The following is a 23,152-nucleotide window of genomic DNA, read 5'->3' as shown; positions in this document are numbered from 1 at the left end:
CTGTGAATGTCTTTATTTTACTGGGCTGGGCACTTGATGGATTTTCTAAGTATGAGCACCCCTATGCTTTAGATCTTGGAAATTCTCTCGTATTTTTCATTTGATCATTTTTTTCCTTGTTTCCTTTCTTTTCTTTTTGGTCTCTTATTAGTTTGATGTCAGATCTTCTAGACTGATAACCCATAACCTTTAATTATTTTTGTTATATTTTCCATCTCTTTTTTGGGATACTTCTTTCTGAGAGACAGTTCTAAATTTGTTTTTGAACGTAACTCTTTACTATTTGAACTTAACTCTTTATTTCAGTTATTATTAAATGTGTCTTTTATATCTAAGGGTTCTTTATTTCCTCCATTTTTTTCATAGCATTCTGTTATGTTTTCATCATGTAATATCTTCTCAAATATCCCTGAAGATAATTATTAATTTATTTTCCTTTAAGTTTTCTTTTATTTCTTGAATTATATATTCTTTCTGGTGTGATGCTTTTTCCCTGTATTTTTCATGGTTCTTTCTTCCATGTCCAAGGCTTTCCTTAGATGTCTCACCTTTCTTGGCTATCCACACATTTTTAAGGATAAGGCCTTGAAACTGATTAGGAACCTGATATGAGGCAGGTTACTGATTGGTAGGCTTCCTTTTTGGGTCATCAGGCATGAAACTGGCTCTTATTCTGAGAGTTCCAAAAATGCTTGAATTCAGAAGCCTTTGCCCTGTAATCATTTATTTCTGTAGAGAACAATCCTCCAATTAGCCTGAGGTAGAGCAGATTACATAAAAGCTCTGTAGTCTTGAATTTAGATGGCAAGTATTAGTATGAACTCTTCTATCTTATATCTGTAATTCCTTTTTAAAATACAAAGAATCTGGTTTTCAGGGACCCAGGGGATACTAGAATGAGAACCTGCTGTTTTTGTGCTCCAGAATTCAGTTTGCACATGGCAGCTAGGATAGACTTTTTAAAAATAAACTTAATTGTAGAACAGTTTTAGATTTACAGAAAAATTGTGAAGATAGTACAGAAAATTCCCATATATCCTACCCCCAGTTTCCTCTGTTACTAGCATAGTAGTATGGTGTATTTGTCATAATTAATGAATAAATACTGGTACATTATTATTAACTAAAGCCCATACTTACACTTTGCTCAGACTCCCTTAGTGTTTACCTAATGTCCTTTTTCTGTCCCAAGATCCCACATTATATTTAGTCATCATGTCTCCTTAGGCTCCTCTTGGCTGGATATTTTTTCTCAGACTTTTCTTATTTTGATGACTTCGAGGAGTACTGGTCAGGTATTTTGTAGAATGTCCCTCACTGGGATTTGTCTAATTTTTTTTTCATGTTTAGACGGAAGTTATGAATTTTGGAGTGGGAGACCCCAGAGATAAAGTATCATTCTTATTACATCATATCGAAGTTATGTACTATCAACATGACTTATCACTGTTGATGTTGACTTTGACCACCTGACTAAGGTAGTGTTTTCAGGTTTCTCCACTGTAAAGTTACTTTTCCCTTCCTTTCCATACAGTACTGTTAGGAAGAAAGTAAATACGTCCAGTACATACTTAAGGAGTAGGGAGTTGTGTTCCACTACATTGAGGGCAAAGTATCCACATAAATAATCTGGAATTCTTCTGCACAGAAAGCCCTTTTTAAAGCACAAATAAGTGTATTTTGAGCCTTGATTAAAATGCTCTAAGGACTTCTCTGCTTTCTTAACATAAAATGCAAACACTTTACCGTGGGTCATGGGCCTATGCCATCTGGTCCCCACTTTCTGTGATCTCCGTGGGCCATCGTCCTATACAATGTGCTCCTACTTCTTACTCCAGGCTTCCTATAGGCTGCATGTGATCTGCCCTGATCTTTCTCCCCATCTCCATCCCATCTTATTCTTCCCCTCTTTCAGTATGCTCAATCACACGGGCTTACTTTTGATTTCTTAAAAATGTCAAGCACATTCTCATTTTAATGATTTTACCATAGCTGTTGCCTCCTATTTTTCAGGGCTAATTCTTTCTTGTCTTTGAGGTCTTAGCTTAAATATCCCTGACGACGTGGCTGCCAATTTACTTTCTGTAAAATCATCCTGTTTCACTTTGGTCATAATGCCTTTCTTACTCTCAGTAATTTCAGGTTCATATTCTGTTTACCATCTACCTCTGCTCATCTAGGATGTTCAAGTGTTTTGAGAATAGTCTTTATCTGTCTTGCCCATTGCGATACTTCTACCCAGAACTGTGTCTGATGCTGTAGCAGTGAATAAATGAATGGCCTCATTTGCCTTTCCCTGGAGGCCTATGGAGAGAGAGGATATGAAAATATGAAGTGAGTCTATCACCTTGAATCAGAAGTTTCTGCAACTATGTTTGAGTAGTTGAAAATGGTTAAAGTTGATTATTCATGAGAAATCAGTAAATAAAGGCAACATGAAATGCACTTTTTAAAAGGAAAATCATTATATGGCATTCAGTCGATAAAGCCCAGTGCTCACTGCCTGGCTTTTCAGTTTACTTTAGGTTAAGTGAACCATAACTAAGTTGGGAGCTTCATTATATTTGCATAGTTAAAAGCACCATCACATCAGTGTTGTCTTTTAAGTAAAAAGCAGCCTTCCCAGACTTAAAATTTACACTGATATATTCCATGGTCTGGAAATAAGTTGGGCTGAAAATAAGCCAAATTAATCTCTACTTCCTCCTCAGTTACACACAGCAAAAAGGCTTTTAGTAGCCAAAACCAAACTCTTTAGGCATGAATTTCCATCTTGGAGCTCCACTGACCAGCACCAATGAGTTCTCTCTTCTAAGAATGTAGCCAGGTGGTCTAATCAAAGAAAGAAGGATCTCTGCTGCAGTAGGTTAGGCATACAGGCTGAGTTTGCCTTAGCTGAAGTGCTTGGGACCAGAAGTGTTTCTATTTTGGAATATTTGCATTATATTTGATGAGTATCCCAAACTTAAATTTTTTTTTTTTTTTTAATTTTTATTTCCATTTTGGGAAGACGTAGTATTTGGTTACATGAGTAAGTTCTTTAGTGGTGATTTGTGAGATTTTGTTGCACTCGTCACCTGAGCAGTATATACAGAACCCAATTTGTAGTCTTTTATCCCTCACCTCTGTCCCACCCTTTCCCCCTGAGTCCCTGAAGTCCACTGTATCATTCTTATGCCTTTGCATCCTTATAGCTTAGCTCCCACTTATGAGTGAGAACATACAATGTTTGGTTTTCCATTCCTGAGTTACTTCACTTAGAATAATAGTCTCCAATCTCATCCAGGTTGCTGCAAATGCCATTAATTCATTCCTTTTTATGGGTGAGTATATTCTATCATATATACATACCACAGTTTCTTTACCCACTTGACAAACCTAAAAATCTGAGATCCAACATGCTCCAGTGAGCATTTCCTTTGGATGTGATATTGGCACTCAAATGTTTTGGATTTTGGAGCATTTCAGATTTTGGATTTTTGGGTTTTGAGATGCTCAACCCATATAGGCAGTTTATATTTAGTCAGCAAGAAAAGAGAGTAAACGATACTTTGCAACTTGTTCCTGAAATATATGGCATAGACGTGGTCTGACCCAAGTTGAATTTTCATAGAGCAGTTATGTATTCAGAAAGTGAATATTTGGGGACTGCTCACAGCGCCAAGGATGGCACTCTAAGCTTTGCTTACCTATTTGATGCAATATGGAGGCTCCAGCTTCCATCAGTATCCGCCTCACCACAAGCTTCTAGTGTCTCAGCTTGCAGGAGCAATAAACTATACAATAAATCACTGATGTTATGTACAGCACTTAGAGAGACCTGGGGTCCAGTAATTCCATCACCTGGAGATTTCATAATTTTCTATCACCACCCGAAGATGGGGGTTCTTTTATTGTTTATTGTTAATTATTTTATTTATATGTTAATTATTTATGTTATTGTTATTTTGTTGCTTATTGTTATCTATCATCTATTTTATTGTTGCTGTACAATTCAGTCCTGCAAAGCTTTTTACACTTTTGCTACTCAAGTGTGGTCCACGGCCACATTTTTGGCATCACTTGGGAGCTTGTTAGAAATGGATGTTCAGGTCCCTCCCCTGACCTAGTGCATCAGAACGTGCATTTCACCAGCATCTCGGGTGATTCATGTGCACATGAAAGTGGGAAAAACCCTGCTTTGACCCACCAGGTCTGCCCTGCACCATGCAGATGGCACGGCCGAATAACAGGCCTCCGAGGTCCCCACATGTTCACAGGCTTGGCTGTGAAGCCTGCCCACGTCCCCTTGATTTCTGACCCCATGGGTTGTCTTTCTTTATGTGGCTTCACTGCTGATATCTGGCATCTGGCACTGTTCTCATGGTTTTGGCCTGTTCTTCCCTCCATTAACAGGATGGTAATTCATCCCCTGGGTTTACCACCGAGATGAGCATGGGTAGAGGTGAGAAAGCAAGGGAGTTGAGAGAATGTCAGAAAGGTGAGGAACAGAAATTTTTTTGAAGTATCTCAGGTAAAGATATGTTACAAGAAAACTAAAATATCTTTGGAACCCAAAAGAAAAGCTGTGGTCCCAGAACTCAGGGAGCAGGGCTGCCCCAGAGCCCTCAGCGGCAGTGATTTACAGACATTGACGGCAGTGCTGCATCATCCGTGAGCTTTAGCTACCACCTGACTCTGCCGCTGTGTCTCTTAGATCAAATGGAGTCAGAGAATTTAGTTTGGTCTGGCCTATGGAATGCTTCTCTGTGCTTTGGGAGGCGGAGGGTGTGCTCAGGTCTGGTCTAATCGGCTGTGGTTCAGGATGAATTTACAAGGTGCAAATCCCACAACTGAGGTTGGGGGTGTGAGACAGGTTCTCTTAGATGAAAATGTGGTTGGAGCAGTTGGCATTTCTAATATGGTACCTTAAGCCACAGTGAGGAAGATGTATGCTGAGTTTTGGGGTAACCCTTATTTCTCTAGATCAGCTAACCTGTAATCTTCAGACTCCTGGCTCATTAGATCATGATGCCTAGTTTAACATGGATTATGATGTGTTTATGGTAGTCTTGTGTGTTTATAAAACAGATTTTATCTCCAGTCATCATGGGTATATAATTACTTGAGGCAGTGTCCAGCTGAAGACATCATACATAATACGAATAATCTATACAGTGCCTATGGGAGAGCTTAAAACATGGTTAAATATTAGTTCACTTTAGGTTTAACTCAGAAGACATTGCTATTCTAGTTCACATATTGTAAATGAGCACAGTTCTAGATAGGTTTGTTTCGGATGTTTTCGTTAAAGCTTTTGGTTTAGTGAAGAAAAAATATATGGGTTTGGTTCAGAGTTCTGCAAATAAGGATGGTTCATTTCTGTTTTTGTACACAGGATATTTACTCAATGAAAGTTCTTGAAGCGTATATAGTAACACAAACATATCTTAATTATAATTCTCTAAAAGGAAGGGGAGAAAACTTGAAGTCCTTCTTGTTCTTCCTGTTGCCAGATTGGTTTACAACTGAACTGTCTTAATGAATAGGTTTTGGTGATATTTTAGAACTCTTTCTAGTAATGAAGATGCCAATTTTTCCTTGGTTAGACCATTCCAGTATGTTTTTCTCATGAGACGTTCTCCCATATAATTACCTGCAATTCCTCACATGGCAGTTTACTTTCTTAGCCTTGTTTTCAGCAGCATGGGAGAAGAGCTGGTTACTGTCTTGTAACTGTCCACTGAAGAGATAAAGAGTGTCAGCCTTCTCAAGTTCAAGTGAAACAACTACACTTTCAGTTGAGTATAGACTCCTTAGGTGTCTATAATTAACTTGTCTTCAGTTAGTCACACAGGTGGCCTTAGAAACTGCAGGTATGAGATTTAACTTAACTTGATAGCCACATCTTAGTATAATACCCAGCAGTCTTAAAGAAGCTGCTCAACGCACATTTAGAAAGTGGAAGTCACGCGAAGTTTTGTCTGTATGAAAAGCCTCTCTTTCTACCAAACGAGTTCCCAAGGAGATGGTGACAATTGAGAAAAAGGAATCTAAGATGATGTAAACATTTATTAGCAATAGTATAAATTTTTCCGTCTCTGTTAGGTGGATTTGGAGGTAAGCATATTTATGAAATAGAGAAAAGACTTGCAGTGAAATAGAATTGTATCGACTTAGAATTAATGAGAATTTGGACATGGGATTACATTTACCTTTGATTACTTATATTTAAAAAAGGGGGGAGTCATTTTGAAGCACATTAATAGGACATAGAGAATTTTAGAGAACATATTTAACCTGCTTAAGAAAATAAGCAGCCCTGGCTCTTCACATTTGATATGCAAATCTCAAATGATCCTTCTTTATTTCTTGAAGCAATTTTGCTGGGAACTTTATATGAGGAAACATTGTTAATGATGCACATAATAATTCTATGCTTGAAAGCAATAAAATATTCTAATTCAGATTCTAATTCAATGTAGCCTTTTCCAATCGCTTCATTTCCTCAGGCTTTACTATGTTGCTGCTACAGAAAGAAATGCTTAGGGACAGTGGGGCAAAGAAAATACTTCAGGAAATATAATCTCATTAATAGAGAATGGCTTCCCTGCTGACCTTCAGGAAGAATGGAATAAGCAAACATATGCAGCAAGCTGGGATTTTTTGTGTAGAGCCAATTTTGATTTATGTGAATGAATACCATCTTCCTTGAGTATTTACCATATGGTCTCCACATTCCGGAAAACGGACAATGTCTATGTAGTCTCTTAAAAACTGGCTAGGTTTCCTGAGACAGGAGGGCAAAAGATTATGCAATAAAACAGGTTTATGCAGGAGGATGCATAGTGAAGCTGACAGAAGTGACATTTGCTGTCAGAACCTTCAGGTGCTTTTCAAAGCTCACCCTCACCTTGCCCTCATTCCTTTAGGAATGCAGTTGTCCTCCTGGCCTGGACAGTGGCCTCCTGTGGTCAAGACTGTCTCAGACTGCAGCACTGGCTCTATTGTGCATGAGAGAAGCCCCCTGTGATCACTTTGTCCAGGTGGTAAAACGATCAAGCCTCTGTCACCAGATGCTTGGTGAAAAGATGTCTCTAAAGGCAATCACGAACCAAACCCTAGCTCTCCAGCACTACACTGGGCAGCTAAGCTCTGTCTACAAGGTGTCATCTGTTTAGCAATTCAGTAACCCTTACTTTGAGAGCCTGATTAGATCATTACGCATCGTATGCATGTATCAAAATATCACATGTTCCCCCATAAATATGTACAAATATTATTTATTTAAAAAAAATCTGACTAGCAAGGTATCAGCCCAATCGGCCTTGAGGGAGTCTTTAAAAAATGCTATTTATAGTGCATAATCAACCTAATCCTATTTGCAAGTACAGTATCATACATAATGAGCCATTTGATTTGCAAATTTTCTAATACCATTAATCTGACAACTTTTGTGCCAGGTCAGAATGCCTGAGAGGCCTGCCTTCATTAATAACATCTTATAGCTGATGCTTCTGTGGTTTATTTCACACGTGTGGGGGTGTACAGGAAGGGGATATTCTAGAAGGGAGGGTGTTCTCCATACCCTTGAGTCAGGCCTTTTGTCTCAGCTTGTTGAAGTTGTCAAATGACACAGGATTAGGTGTTGAATAGCAAGGTTCTGTTTCTGATTTGGCCCCTCACACTTGCCTGTGTGATCTTGAACCAGTCATGTACCTTCCAACGGGAACATGATCCTCTCCTTCAGGCAGATCTCCCCAAACCCCTCTAAGTAGGTTCCTCTCACCATATCCCCCCAGTTCTCCTTGTGCGTACTTCTATCATACAACCAATGGCATTGTATTGCAGCAGTTTTTTCCCCTCAATGTGTTTCCCTTACTAGAATGCAAGCTCCATAAGGGGAACACAAACTCCGTAAGGGGAGGGACTGGGTGCTATTCACCTTCAACTGCCAGAACCTAGCAAGTAATGGCACACAATAGGAAATCAACACATTTGATCATCAGAATTGAACTAAGTTGTCTTAAAGTTAGAAAAGTTAATGATTCTAAGTTAGGCAGTATTCAGGGAGAAGTAAAATGGGAATATTCAGATAATATTTGCTGGTGAATCTGATCATAAACTGTGACCAATACAGTTGAAACTAATTATTCTTATCCTTGACTACATGTTATAATAATCTAAGTAACTTAACAAGAAATAAACAAAAACAGTGCTCATTCCCTGCCCCCCTCCAGCAAGATTCTGACTTAACTGGTTACTGTTCCCACCATTTGCTACAACACGGGGTCATAATTAACCCCCTCTTCCCAAGTGATTCTGTGTGCAGCCAGGGATGAAGATCGCTGGTCTAAACCTTACTCAAAGCTGGTATCAGGCTATTACTAACTATTAGAGTTTTCAAACTTCATACATAAAACATCAAACAAGTAATTCATGCTCATTATATTAAAAAAACTTAGAAAAATACATATAAGCAGAAGAAAGTGATAAAAATATCTATAATTATACTACAGAGAGCTCCTTACTTGTTACATTTTGCTACATACACATTTTTTTTTTCTCTAAGGAAAACACAGATTCTATTTTGTAACTTAAAAACGTTTTCCCACTCAGCAGTGTATTGTAAACATCTTTCTATGTCAATAAAAGCATTTCTTCACCACCGTTGATTAATTTTTCATGGACAGAACAACAATGTTGTGTTTCTTTCAACCTGTTTCTTTGCAGACCTACATAGGGCATCGTCTTATATATATTTAGAATTTAGATTTGCTACAGAAATAGTGTTGTTTTCCTTAACATCTCAAACAATCATTTCTCACACAATGCGTCTAATAAGGAATATTTTCTAGTTTTGGGGTGTCTATTCCATTTCAGATGTAACTAGAGATCTGAGGATAAAAGATCAGGCCAGACTGGATTTCTATGGTAGTATTAATGCTAACCAGCCTACTCTTTGACAGAAAGATTTTTGGGAAACTTTTTATAAATGTTTTGAATCCTGTATGTAGGATAGATAAAATCATGATACTCAGGTTACAAATGGTAGAAATTTTTATGTTTGTATAAAATTTTTTATGTGCAAAAATGATATAATTGGGTAAATAAATACTAAATAAACTTTGTGTTTAACCTAAATTGTAGTCTAGAAACAGAATACCAACAAAGTTACAACCAAATCTTTGTAAAGAGTAAAAAAATTTAAAAATAAAGTAATTTTTAAAAAATCACTAAATATATCTGTGGGGATTGTCTGGTTATCCAAGTATCTCCTGAATCTCTCCAAGATTCTGAGTTGAGACACTTTTCTTTCTTCTGTGCAACTCCCAACCCCATCCCCGAAACAAAAATTACGAGAACTCTGGAAACCATCTGCAATATGGAGGCACTATTACTAATACTAAACACTTGGGGCTCACGCCTGTAATCCTAGGACTTTGGGAGGTCGAGGCAGGCAAATCACTTGAGGTCAGGAGTTCGAGACCAACCTGGCCAACATGGCACCTTAGCCAGGCGTGGTGGTGCACACCTGTAATCCCAGCTAGTAGGAGGCTGAGGCAAAAGAATCACTTGAACCTGGGAGGCAGGGGCTGCAGTGAGCCAAGATCATGCCACTGCACTCCAGTCTGGGCGCCGGAGGGAGACCCCGTCTCAAAGAAAAAGAATAAAATAACATAAACACTAATGCAGAGGGTACTTCATCTCTTCTCTCCCAGGCTTTCCCTTTGTTTCCCTGGAGAATGCGGAAGAAGAGTCAATGGACTTACCAAACTTGTCCAGTGGGGTGCTCTGTGTTTCAATATTTGTGTATCCCTTGCTTACCATTTTGAATTAATTCCTGAAAATTCTGCCACTAAGTGGAAGCTGTTACATGAAAAATTATTTTCACTGGGGAAAATTATGTTTAATTTCATCCCAAGCCAATATATGTAACCAATTTTTACAGGTGAAAAGAAAACATTTCAATTGAATGATAAAGATAAATATATCTAAACAATGTACAACCATTTGAAAATAAATACATGTAATGTATGGATGAAAAGTGAGAAAGGTTTATTATACTCACCAATGGTGGGAAGAGAAGCTTGATCACAGGTGGTGGTGGATAGAGAGAGTGTCAGGTGTAAGAGGTGGGGAAAAATCAAGGGACCTACTCAGGCAGGGTTTCTGGGCTCACGAACGCACGCAAACTGCACTTAACAATAAGATTAAAACACAGGCAAACATCATTAAGGCAACACAAGGGTGAGACCCTTTGAAAACAGGTAGAAATTGTGCGTGAGCACCACAGACTGAAGAGCCATAGGATCTGCTGCATCCTCACCCCCATTACTTGGTGTGTGCAAGGGTAAAATATTTGGCATTCGTCCAAACATGAGGCACAATTCAGATTTGTTCCATATGATATTCGCTATCTAGAAACTGTGATATTGCATACATTGATGCATATGTGTTTTAACTGGAACTGTAATGTTGAAATAGTACTTCTCATGAAGTGTTTACTTGTTTGCTTTTGAATAAAAAATCATTACACATACAGACATACACACAGACACACATATATACACATATACATATACAGACACACACAGACACACATATATACGTATATACATATATAGACACATACACACAGATGGACACACAAACAGGCAGATACAGACACACACACATATGCATGCAGACATACATACAGACACATACACACAGACAGACGGACACAGACAGACACAGACACACACACACACAGACACACGCAGAGACACATACATATATGCAGATGGACACACACACACCCTACATAGTCTATTGCCTGAAATCTGGTTTAACTTTCCAGAAGTCATTATGGTGAAATATCGTTAACCGAAAGGCTCTCTGTCAGGTAAGTCTGTACAAATATGCCCTAGTCAGAGACATGGTTTTGGTATTTTAGGAAAGAGTAATGTGGGTCTGGATGTTTCATTTATGTGGGTCGTTTCACTCATCTGGATAAAGTCCAGGAGTTTTCATAATGAGACTGCTTTTTAATTTTTCTAATTTTCATTTCTATTTAAGAGACAGTTTACCTGTAGTTCAAAGATTTATGTGAGTACAAGATGGATTTAAGATAACTGTGGAATGTATAATGAATGCACAAAAAGGTTTTAGGAAAGCACACAGCAGTTACCACATTTTTCAAGAACAGTTGTTGCGTCTTACCAGTGGCAATGATCACTCACTTTTTCAGCTGGTCGAATCTCTTGTTGCTGTGTTAATAGCTCAGTCATATTTGCAGCCATTTACATGTTTTCAGGCATTAGACATTCCGTTTGCTTAGAGCATGAGAAATTTTTGACATTAGGACATAAAAATGCCTTAAATATGATTTGTTAATTGTTAGACATTGGCTGTTAAATTATCAGAGCAGCACCTATAGTAAGGGAATGAAGGATGAAACTGGAAGCTAAAAACGATGCTTCCCCTTTCATAAGACTAGACTACATTTTTTAAGGAAAGAATAAAGCCCGAGTCTTTTCATTTTGTAAGTGACATTGCTGTCTAGTTAGGCATCTTAACCAAGTCAGAAACAGAATGAAGCAGCCAGGAGTCATTTTAATTTTCCTGTCTAATATATGAGAGGTAGGAAATACTATGTCTCAATTTTTTAAAAACAAAAACAAAACACTAGAAAGGCTCTAAAATAAAACGCTGTTTTCACAGTTCTTCAAGCAACCTACCAACCTCCTACCAATTCAAACTACAGTTCTGAGGGGGAAAGAGGCCTCTAGTAATTTGGGGGTTGTAGGGGAAAGGCATGGGGCTTAGCGAAGGGAACATAATGAAAGTCTTGTCTTGCTACTCTGCATTTCTACCTTGAATTTATTAGGTGTATGCTTTCCCTTTCTGTAATACATTATGCACTCCCTCTAGTGTCAGAATTTGTATATGATCCGAAACCTAGTTTGACAAAGTGCTGCTATAAACATTAGAGTAAGGTTCAGGCTTCTAATTATGCCATATTTCAAAGATATTAAAGGCCACCTAATAACATGAAGAACAGCCCTGCATGAAGTCGCCCTGGCTCAGAAAAGAACGCATATTTTAACCTGTGTTATGAAGAGACCTCTTCCAAGCTTTTTACCCCCTCCTCAAAGTGACCTATAAATAAACTTTGAGCTTTATTAAAGCCTTAAATTCCTTTAGTAATCTTAAGTATTTATTAAATCCTAAATTCTGTAACAACAACCAAAAAAAGAACACTACACATAAACAAAAAAACACCATCAGAGATGAAAGCAAACTGCAGCTAGAAAGCATAAAGCCCATGGGAACATCATGAAATGTGTTATTGTCAAGATTTTGCAAAGTTTATTAGCTATTTTTTCCTTTTTCTCAGAACTAGAAGTTAACATGGCTGTTGTGTGTCTGTGTAAAACACATCACATAAACACTGCTATTGGTGGCCTGTCCAGCAGAGAGCCACTCTTTCTCTTCCCTAACACAACTCTCTTGTTGTTTGGGTTCCCTTTGCTTTCCCACCCAACCCACAGGCCTGAAGGAAAGCCGATACCAATACCAGCTGCAGGGGTGGCCCTGGGTGACCTATGGGTAATCCCATCCTCCTTCCCAGTGAAGCTCAGAAATAGGCTTGTGACCCAATTCTGGCCAATGAGAAGCATCAAAGAAAGTTCTTCTCAGTCTTCCAGGCAAAGTTCCAGAAGTGACACTTTTCTTTTAGATACTGACATGTACTGATGTGAGGCCTGGAACTGCTGCAGCCATCATGTTATCCAACGTGAGGATAAGGCTGACACTGTCTGGGAGGTTTGAGGCAAGAAAATCACAGGGTGATGCAGCAGAAGCCCCTAGACAAATTGATTGCAAACTCACCCTGCTGCTGGGCCTTTAGGCAGGGGAACCAATATGTACAGTATTGTTTGTCAGTTTTATTTGGGGTTTGTATTACTCGTTGACAAAATTGTCTCCAACCTTACAACTCTTGTCATAGTTAAACAACCTTCTTATATTGAAAACCCAACAGCATATAACCCAGTTTTACATCCACTTCCATTCCAATTCACACAAAAAACCACAATATACAATAGTTAATGAGGATTGTATTCATTATGTATTATTGCAGAACAAGTTACCCCAAAACATAGTGGCTTAAAATAATAGTAAACATTTATTAGCTCTCAGAGTTTCAGGGATTTGGGAGCAGCTTGGCTTGGTGGTTGCAGTCAAGATGTTGGCTGGGGCTGCAGGCATCTGAAGGTTTGACCAGGGCTGGAGGATTTGCTTCCCAGATGGCTCACAGATATGGCTGGCAAATTGGTGCTGGATGTTGGTGGGAGGCCTCTGTTCCTTCCCTCATAAGCCTCCCCATATGCTGTTTGAAGGCCCTTAGGATGTGACATCTACATGGCTTCCCATAGTCAATTCCCATGACCCCTAAAGTTAGTGATCCACCCAAGAAAGTAAGAGCCAAGTGGAAGCTACTCTCGCTATGACCCAGCTTCAGATATCATCATAGCATCATTTCTATCACATTCTATTCATTAGAAGCAAATCACTGAGTTCTGCTCATATTCCAGAGGAGGGGAATAAGCTCTATCTTTTTTTTTTTTCTAAATTAATAAACTTCCTTTTTAGGAGCAATTTTAAGTATGACAAAACTGAGTGTTCAGTCAGTTCCCATATAGCCCTGTTCCCACACACACATGCAACCTCTCCCACTATCGGCATCTTGCACCACATTGGTACATTTCTTACAATTGATGAACATGTGTTGGAACATCACCCAGAGGCCATCGTTTACATTAGGATTCACTTTTGGTATTGTACCTTTTATGGGTTTTTTTCTTTTTTTCTTTTTTTTTTTTGAGACAGGGTCTCACGCTGTCACGCAGGCCAGAGTGCGGTGGTACAATTACAGCTCGCTGCAGCCTTGACTTTCTGGGCTCAGGTGATCCTCCCAACTCAGCTTCCCAAGTAGCTGGGACCACAGGCGCATACCACCATGCCTGGCTACTTTTTGATTTTTTGTATAGACAGGGTTTTGCCATGTTGCCTAGGTTGGTCCTGAACTCCTCAATCAAATGATGCTCCAGCCTCGGTCTCCCAAAGGGCTAGGATTACAGGCATGGACCACCGCACCTAACCCATTTTATGGGTTTTGACAAATGTATAATGACACATTCACATTTCACCATTGTTACTCCAAAGCACAAGGGATTAAAATAAATAATAAGCTCCACCATGTTTTGGGGTAACAATGGTAAGTAGTTTCATTGCCCTAAAAATCCTCTGTGCTCTGCCTATTTACTCCTCCCCATCTCCTAATCTCTGGCAGCCACTGATCTTTCACTTTCTCCATAGTTTTTGCCTCTTCTGGAATGAAGTGCAGTTGAAATCATACAGTTTGTAGCCTTTTTAGATTGGCTTCTTTCACTTAATAATATGCATTTAAGTTTCCTCCATGCCTTCTCATAGCTTGAGAGCTCATTTCTTTTTAGACCTGAATCATATACCTTGTGCAGATGTACCAAAGTTTGTTTATCCATTCACCTACCAAAACTACAAGATGAAATCACACTTCTGGAAATGAGGTAGTCCTGACCAACTCTCAACTATCAAGAACTCATTTTCTTACAATTAAATAAGATGTCTCACTGAATACTTTACACATTTTAGATGTAAGCCAATTAGTTATAAATCTTCCACCTCTGACACACACTCCTGAGGCTTATTCATTCTTTCTAGAAATATTCACTGGTCCTCTACAGTCTCCCATGCAAATACCAAGCGTAGGGCAGCCAGCACTGAGCAGACAGACACAGTCTCTGTTTTCATGGAGTGTATAGCCAAGTCAGGTGTGATGGAATGGAGACTCCCATTCACAGACTCTATTATGGAAGTAAGCACTTGTGGTCTTTGAACATGTGGTTGAAACCTTCTAACTTCTAGATCTGACACATTTCTTTGAAGGGAAACCAAGAATCTTTGCAACTAGGTCCACCAAGGTCTTGCTGTCACGATTCTTGAGTGAAAACCTTATATGGGGGCATAAACAAAGAAATTATAGGCAGGTTTTTTAAAACTAGAAAAAAACTAGGAAGGAGGTACAGATTTGCCTTCAGCTGAGCAGGGACAGGTTCCAGCTCACGCTGATCTTTCCCTGTCTATAGTTTTAGTAATCTGCACCACAGTACTTAGCACTTGGTTCCTGCCCATGCACTGTCTGGTGCAATTTAAAGTGGCTTCTAGTCCATCCATGGATTATCTGCCCAGCAAGCTAGTTGGCTCATTGAAGGCAGAGAGTTACTCTTCCTATAAATCTGTGTTACCCTTCTTATACACCTCTCCTTGGGGCTGAGCTCAGGGGGCCCTCTGTGAATGTAAATGTAAGCTGATACCTGAGCAGGCCCCAGTGTCTCCAGTGTCCCTAAGGTGCTCCTCCCCTTTTCCTTTCTTTTCTTTTCTTTTGTCTTTTCTTTTTTTTACTTTTCTTTTTTTTTCTTTTTTCTTTTCTTCTCTTTTCTCTTTTCTCTCTTCTTCTTCCCTCTTTTCTTTTCTTCTTTTTTTATTTTTTGAGACGGAATCTTGCTCTGTCACCCAGGCTGGAATGCAGTGGCATGATCTCGGCTCACTGCAACCTCCACCTCCTGAGTTCAAGTGATTCTCCTGCTTCAGCCTCCTGAGTAGCTGGGATTACAGGAGCCCACCACCACACTTGGCTAACCTTTGTACTTTTAGTAGAAACAGGGTTTCACCACGTTGGCTAGGCTGGTCTTGAACTCCTGACCTCATTATCCACCCGCCTTGGCCTCCCAAAGTGCTGGGATTACAGGTGTGAGCCACTGCACCCGGCCCCCCCGATCCTTTTTTCCTTCAAATCCATCACTCTAGACTTGGTCTTTTTGCCTCAGCATCCTCATCTTGCCTCCAATTTCTCAGGGTCTGTCTTTGTGATTTTCTTTTTTCAATCTCTTTCCCTGCATGAAGGTGACCTGCTTTATCTTCATTTATATCATACACATTTACTGAGCACTACTATGTAGCAGGTACTATGCTAGGTGCTGGGGACACAAAGGCAACTAACATGTAGGTTCTTGCCTTAAAGGGCTTTGTAGTTTCAAGATGAGGGAGACTCAAGTGAATCAAGGATTATGGGACCATGTGAAAAGCACTAAGATACACACTTGGACTCTGAGAGCCCCAGGGAAGGGCAAGTCAGTCAGATGGGAGCATTACATCAGACTTCCAGAGAAGTATTACATCAGACTTCCAGAGAAACAGATGACCCCAAAATATTCCAGCTGCAAGAAGCCTAAGTAACCCAATACAACTACCATATTTACAAATGGGGAGACAGATCCAGCGAGGGGGTGGGACATTGTCAAAGGTTACGTTCCCTGCTGCTGACAAAGCCAAGACTAGAGGTAGAACTGGGATGTAGCTGGGTTTGGCAGTGGGGGTGGGGGTGGAAGTGTGATGGTGCTACAATTCTGACCACTGTCTAAACTAAAAGCAGAGGTTGGGCGCGGTGGCTCACGCCTGTAATCCCAGCACTTTGGGAGGCCAAGGCAAGTGGATCATTTTAGGTCAGGAGATCGAGATCAGCCTGGTCAACATGGCGAAACCCCGTCTCTACTAAAAATACAAAACTTAGCCAGGTGTGGTGGCGCATGCCTGTAGTCCCAGCTATTTGGATGGTTGAGACAGGAGAATTGCTCGAACTCGGGAGGCAGAGGTTGCAGTGAGCCGAGATGGCGCCACGGCACTCCAGCCTGGGTGACAGAGCAAAACTCTGTCTCAAAAAACGAATAAATAAATAAAGTAAAAGTGGAAAAAGGTAACTAGTCAGTCAAATAACTCAGGTGAGAGATAAGAGATGAAGAGATTATGGTGGCATGGAACAGAACAGAGGGTGGAAAGTGATCAGATGCAACAGACATGTCAAAAGGAGAGCTGGCAGGTTTTGCCTCTGGTCTGGATACGGTATGTAAGAGAAAGAAGAATCCTGGATGGCTCCAAGATTTGGGTCTGAGCAACTAGAAGCTTGGAATTTTCAACAACTAAGGTGTGGAAAATGGTAGAAGCAGTCATGAAAAATACATATTTGTTTTGGAACATGTTGAATTTGAGATGCCTATTACATATCCTAGCAGAGATGCGTAATTGTCAGTTGCATATACAAGTCTGGAGTTGGACTGGAGATATGTATTTTGCATGTATCTGTATGTAGATGGAATTTAAAGCTGTGATATCATGTGATTACCTAGAGAAAGAGTGAAGATAGAGAAGAAAAGAGGTCTGAGGACTCAGCCTGGGACACTTCGGTGTTTAGATGGGAAAGACAGAAAGAACCAGCAAAAAAGGCCTCAGAAGGAGTGGCTGATAAGGTAGGAAGAGAACCAAGAGAGAATGGTTTCCTGGAGGCTAAGTTAAGAAAGGAGGAGGGTGTGATCTACCTTCAAATAATGCTGATACGTTAAATTAAACGGTTAGTGAGAAACTACCACTGGACTTGGCAAGATGGAAGTCACTGGCAACCTCATCAAAAGCAGTTTTAGTGGAGTGAGGGTAACAACAGTCTTGCTGAAGTAGATTCAGAAACAGTGGGAGCAGAGGGAGTGGAGACAGAAAACCCTTTAGAAGAGTTTCACTGTAAAGGGAAGAAAGCAATGAGGCAGCATCTATAGACTCAAGATAATTTTTTTCTTTTTCAAATAGATGATTATCTCTTTGTGTCCTGATGTAAATGATCGAGAAGAGAGGGTGCAATTGTTGATGTGGGACAGAGAGAGGAAACCCGAAAGAGCTGCATTCAGGGTAGGAAGAGGGAGGGAGCAGATGCTGAAGCTAAAAGGTTGACTCTGAAAAGTGCACGGGCTGCTCACGGCTGTAACAAGGGAGAAGGCCCATTAGGCGGGTCAGAGAGGCAGGCCGCTGGTTCTGACAGGGGGACTGGGTGGAAATTTGCCTCTAATCATTTCCATTATTTTAGTGAAAGCAGAAGCAAGGTCATCAACTGAGAGAGAAAGTGGGGAAGAAGCTGTTGGATGTTTGAGAAGAAGACAGTTATGTAAGAGTCACCCAAGAGACTGGAACTGTGCATTAAGTAGGTCATTATAGGTGGACAACAAGACCTCTCAACAACCTTAGAGTTTTGTGCTTTTGCATTTACAGTAAGGTCAATCAGCACAGTTGTGTGTTCTCCTTCAGTCACAGTTAGCTGCCTTGGAGCTGGAGAGAAGTGAGTAGAGGACTGGATTTAACCAGGGCTGTGTTTTGCCAAGGGTGAGAGGGCGAGTACAAAGATGGACTAAGGGTCTAACTTGGAAAATGAGGACATTGAAGCCACAGGGGGTAGAGGAACAGTAAAAAGTAGTAGGGCCAATGAATTAGTGGTTCAGTGGGGTTGAGGACCTGTTGAAATTCGTGTACTGGGAGAGAGACAGAAAAATAAGAGATGCGGTCAGAGAGTGGGAGGATTGAAATTGAGATTACGGAGAGGGTGTACTGTTTGACAATGACTCAATGTAGGGCATGGTCATGGGAATGGATTTGCGGCTGGTGAGGGTGGGAGAGGGACTGTGGAAGGTCATAGGACAAGAAGAGATTAAGAATGAGAAGTCAGAGTTTTGGAAGAATCATCTATGTGGATTCCGAAATCACCAAGAACTATATCAGGGATAGTGTTGAGGGGAAGGGAGTGAATCACGTGCTAAAATCCTCTCAGGATAAAGAGGAGTGACCTGAAGGTGTGTAGATGATTGTGACAATTTTATTGCAGTCTTTAAAGGCACCAGTATATCAAATATGACATAGAACCACAAATCTGGACATAGAACCACAGCCCACCTAACTGCTTCCTAGACAGTACAGGGAGGTCATTTCTCTTTGCAGGCAGATAAATACAAGATCTCTTTTATAGATATCAGTTAGTGCAGCTGCATTCAAGCAACTGCTCCATATAGCAAACAGTACTCAATATTTCCAAGAGGTGCTTGAGAAACTGCCAATTGTGTTGGGAGAAGGGGAGGGAATGGCAGGAGGGGGTGTGGAAGGGAGTTTTCTAGAGGAAAAGACAAAGAAGTGAAGGGGCTCTATGTTCTTTGCTCTGTGTCCCACACAACCCAAGAAGCTCTCTATTTAATTGTTTAAATTTGGGGTTTTCACTTGTTGTGTGCAATACACACAGGACACATTCAACTCTCACAAACCTTTCCTTGCTTATGAAGTCAGGATTCAAAGAGAATTCCAAATATGTTCCTTACAAATACTGTTTACTGTATGGGGTTTCATTATGCAGGACAATTATAAGGGCATAGAGTTTAAGTCAAAAGTCATCTAAATCTACAAAATAACAGATTGGGTTATAAAGATATTCCAGTCTATTTGAAGTAAACTTTTCAGGAATTCCACTTTTATTGGGAGCAATTTATTTCTCTTATTTTATTTGCTAAGTTTTTATTCCAGTAAACGAACAAGTTTAGGCGGAGGTGTGTAACACATAGACAAATATAACCATTGATTTTTTTGCACCGATATAATTTTATTGCGGCATATGTTTCGTCAAGATGTTGTGACGTTACCTCAGGGTAGGCTGACACATTCTCCTTACTATACAATGTAAATGTTTTGACTCAGTGAATGTTTCCTTCAGGACAAACACCGAAAGCTGGAAAATCCATTTTGCTAAAAAGCCTCTTAGATTATGCACTATTCATCCCCAAAGATGAAGCTTGACCACTGAGAACTTGTTTTTCTTTGTTTTAAATCATCGAGAAAAGCTTAGTTTTATGGTTACTCTTCTATGTGAAGGTCAAGAAATTGTTCTTGTCTGTATTTATCTTCCTCTGAGAAGGTGATCTTGCCTCTTCTTTTAAAAACAAATTTCAAAGTGTCCCCTCAGATGAAATGAACAAGCAATAGCTTTCTTGCTCCAGTGACCAACGCAGTGAATCAAAAAAAAAAAAAAAAAAAAAAAAAAAAAAGGCTTTGCTTATCTGGTATTTGGGTAAATTTGCTTGGGAATAATGACATTGGTTCACCCAGTTTTCCTCTGAAGTTCAAACATGCCCAGAGCAGTGCCTGGTCCAGAGATTTCCATGCAGATAGGATCTGACGTCCCCAGGGCTGGCTGTGCAGAGTGGCACCCAGGAAGCAGGAAGGTCACAGACAATTTATGAGTGCCTGTACAGAGGCCTGGACCTGCTGTGCACTGCTGTTTTTTGATTAGGGCTCCCTGAGAAGGTTCAAAATGTTCTTTTTGTAAATCTGCACGTGGCCTTTCTCCATTGCTAATAAGCTGGTAATAATGAGGTTTAGTTGCCAGCACCCATCACTGTAGCAGATAGTTTGGGTCACTGGGTTCCCGGGTCATTCTCTGGACCTCAGTTGGAGTGCTGTGATTGGGATAGAGCTGGTAGAAGGACCGGGGATGAAATAATATGTAAATTTAGGCCTGAATCCTAGCCACAGAAACCCAATCACCTTGGACACCTATTCTTTTATATTTTGGTGGGAGTGGTCCTTGGTTTACACAGGGCACATTTAGTTTTGAATATTTTCCTACTTCTCACAGATACAAACATTGGAGCAGTGAGAACACTATATTTGAAGTGAGAAGACCACAAGACCTGGCTCGGATATGAACAGTGCAATCACAGGGCAAGCCCCTGAGGTCTCTCAGTTTCAATCTTTCATCTACCTCACAGAACTGTTGTGAGGCTCAAATGGAACTTTATAATGGCCATTCAGATACAAAGCTTATTATGAAGACAACTGTGTATACTTGAAACACACTCAAAGATCACTGTTGTTTGGCCTCTCCTTGTAGAAAAAAATGTTAAGTTGTTTTTGTGGGGTTCACTAGATGGATACCCAAAGCCCAGCATAATTTCCACAGCATAATTCCTGCTGTATTTGCTATTTGTTGAATGAATGAATAAAGGAATGAATGAGTGTGTGATGGAATGAAATTGTCAGAGACATAAGTGTGTGGAGTTAGCTGAGCTGTCACTGCAGCCACCGCCAAACACTGGCACGTGCTCACATCACTCACTGGTTCAGGAGGGCTTGGGGGAGCACCAGGGGCTGTGATGAGAGTAGATGACCCCAGTTGGTGGGTGCTATGGCAGACCTAAGACATGGGCCACCTGGAGGGGTGCCTTAGGCAAGTGAGGAGTGAGTGAGGGTTATGATCAGAGGGAGAAACTGCAGCAGCTTTTGCTTAGAGTTGGTGCTGATCATTCTTTCTCAGAATGGCTCCAACTATTCTCAGGATAATCGTAGGACCTGGTATGCCAGGGCCTAGCAGCCAGTGATAAGCCTAATTGGGATCCATGGAATTGAGCATGTTCTCTGATGTTCTCACAGTTGTGCATCCTTTGGCTCTCACTTTTCCTTCAGAGGAGAGTGGATTTCAAGTTCAGTACACGTTCCACTTTCACCCAGCATATGGGAAGCTGAAGATAGTGTCACTCTCACCTTAACAAGTACAAAGCTTGATAAACAATAGTGACAGTTCTCCTTGAAACCATTAGAAAGATGAGGTTTAGGCCACCAGATAGCCTGAAATCCAAGAAAAGACAGGGCCTTCCAAGGAGAGATGGGAGAGAACCACCAACCAGCTCAGCAGAACAGAGCACAAAAGAGATGCCCAGGCCACACAAGGATTAAGAAGTGAATATGAAGGATTCAGCTAAAACTGTAGATGGTAGCAATGGCAAGGGTGGACCAGGGTGAGAGTAGAGAGTTGTGAGGAGCTGCAGTCACGATGGGAAGTCACAGGGACACATGTAGATTCTTCTCCACAGGCCTTTGCAGGTACTCCCTGAGAAAGACGGCACAGGGAGAAGACAGCCTGGAGGAGGGGAGTGGCCACATAATATGTGGAGAGAGTTCCCCTCTAGGAGGTGGAGTTTAGTTGTCTTCTCCTCAAGAGTAAACTGGACTTAGTGCTTCTAATGAACGGTGTTTGGAAAGTGAAAAGGTAACTTTATAGTGGAGAAAACCGTTAGATGATCCAGGTCACCATCACCAATGACAAATCAAGTGGAACTCATGGCCTCAAGTGATTATTCACCTTAGCCTCCCAAATAGCTGGAATTATATGTCAGTTATAGCTTTTTATTTGGGAGCAACTTTACACTTTACACAAACTTTGCAAAGGTCGTTCAGAGTTCTTGTATATCCTTCATCCACCTCTCCCTAAAGTTAATATTTTACATAACCATGGTATGTGTCCTGCCATGATGCCTTGAGGAGGACACCTCATCTCTCTGCCATTTATCCCCCAAATCCATGAGCCCAGTCTAGTTGTGAGAAAACAGAAGACAAACCCCAACTGAGAGACGTACTACTTACTATCTGATCGGTATTCTTAACCCACTTATGCCTGAGGTTGCAATTTTTTGAATTTTTGCATGAGTGAAAAATCAGACCTTGGCAATGACTTTGAGCAATAGGATACAAATAACTCCCACATGCTTAGAGTTCCAATAATGGAACACTAGGCATAAATAAGGTAAAAAGCGTCATGAAAAACAAAGGAAGATTGAGAAGCTATCACAGGTCACAAGAGATTCAGGAGACATGATGACTAAATACAAGGTGGGATCCAGGATAGGATCTGAAACCAAAAAATGACACTAATAGAAAAACTGTTTATATCTGAATAAAATAAAAGCTTACTTGATAATAATTTACCAGTGTTATTTCTTAGTTTTCATATACGTAACCACTGTTACATAAGATGTTCTAATAACATTAGGGAGAGTTAGATGAAGGATATATGGGAACTATGAACTATCTTTACAAATTTTCTGTACTGTAAAATTGCTCCCAAATAAAAAGTTAAGACTGGCTGATAGTTTCAGTTACTTGGGAGGCTAAGGCCAGAGAATTGCTTGAGGCCAGGAAGTCCACTCTATCCTGGGCAACAGAGTGAGACACTGTCTCAAAAAAAAAAAAAAGAAAAGTTAAGGAAGTGGGAGTAGGGGAAGGATTGATGATAAAGGGGAAGGAGGGAAATTTTTGAGGTGATGGAAATGTTCTATGTATGATCTATATATGTTTGTCTCATATATACATATATATATATATATAAAACTCACTGATGAACTATATCCTAAAAAGGGTGAATTTTTTGTACATAACAGTTATACACACAGTTGAT

This window comes from Papio anubis, chromosome 4 (assembly GCF_008728515.1).
Source record: "Papio anubis isolate 15944 chromosome 4, Panubis1.0, whole genome shotgun sequence".
NCBI classification, from domain to species: Eukaryota; Metazoa; Chordata; class Mammalia; order Primates; family Cercopithecidae; genus Papio; species Papio anubis.
Note: the sequence above shows the minus strand (reverse complement) of the source record.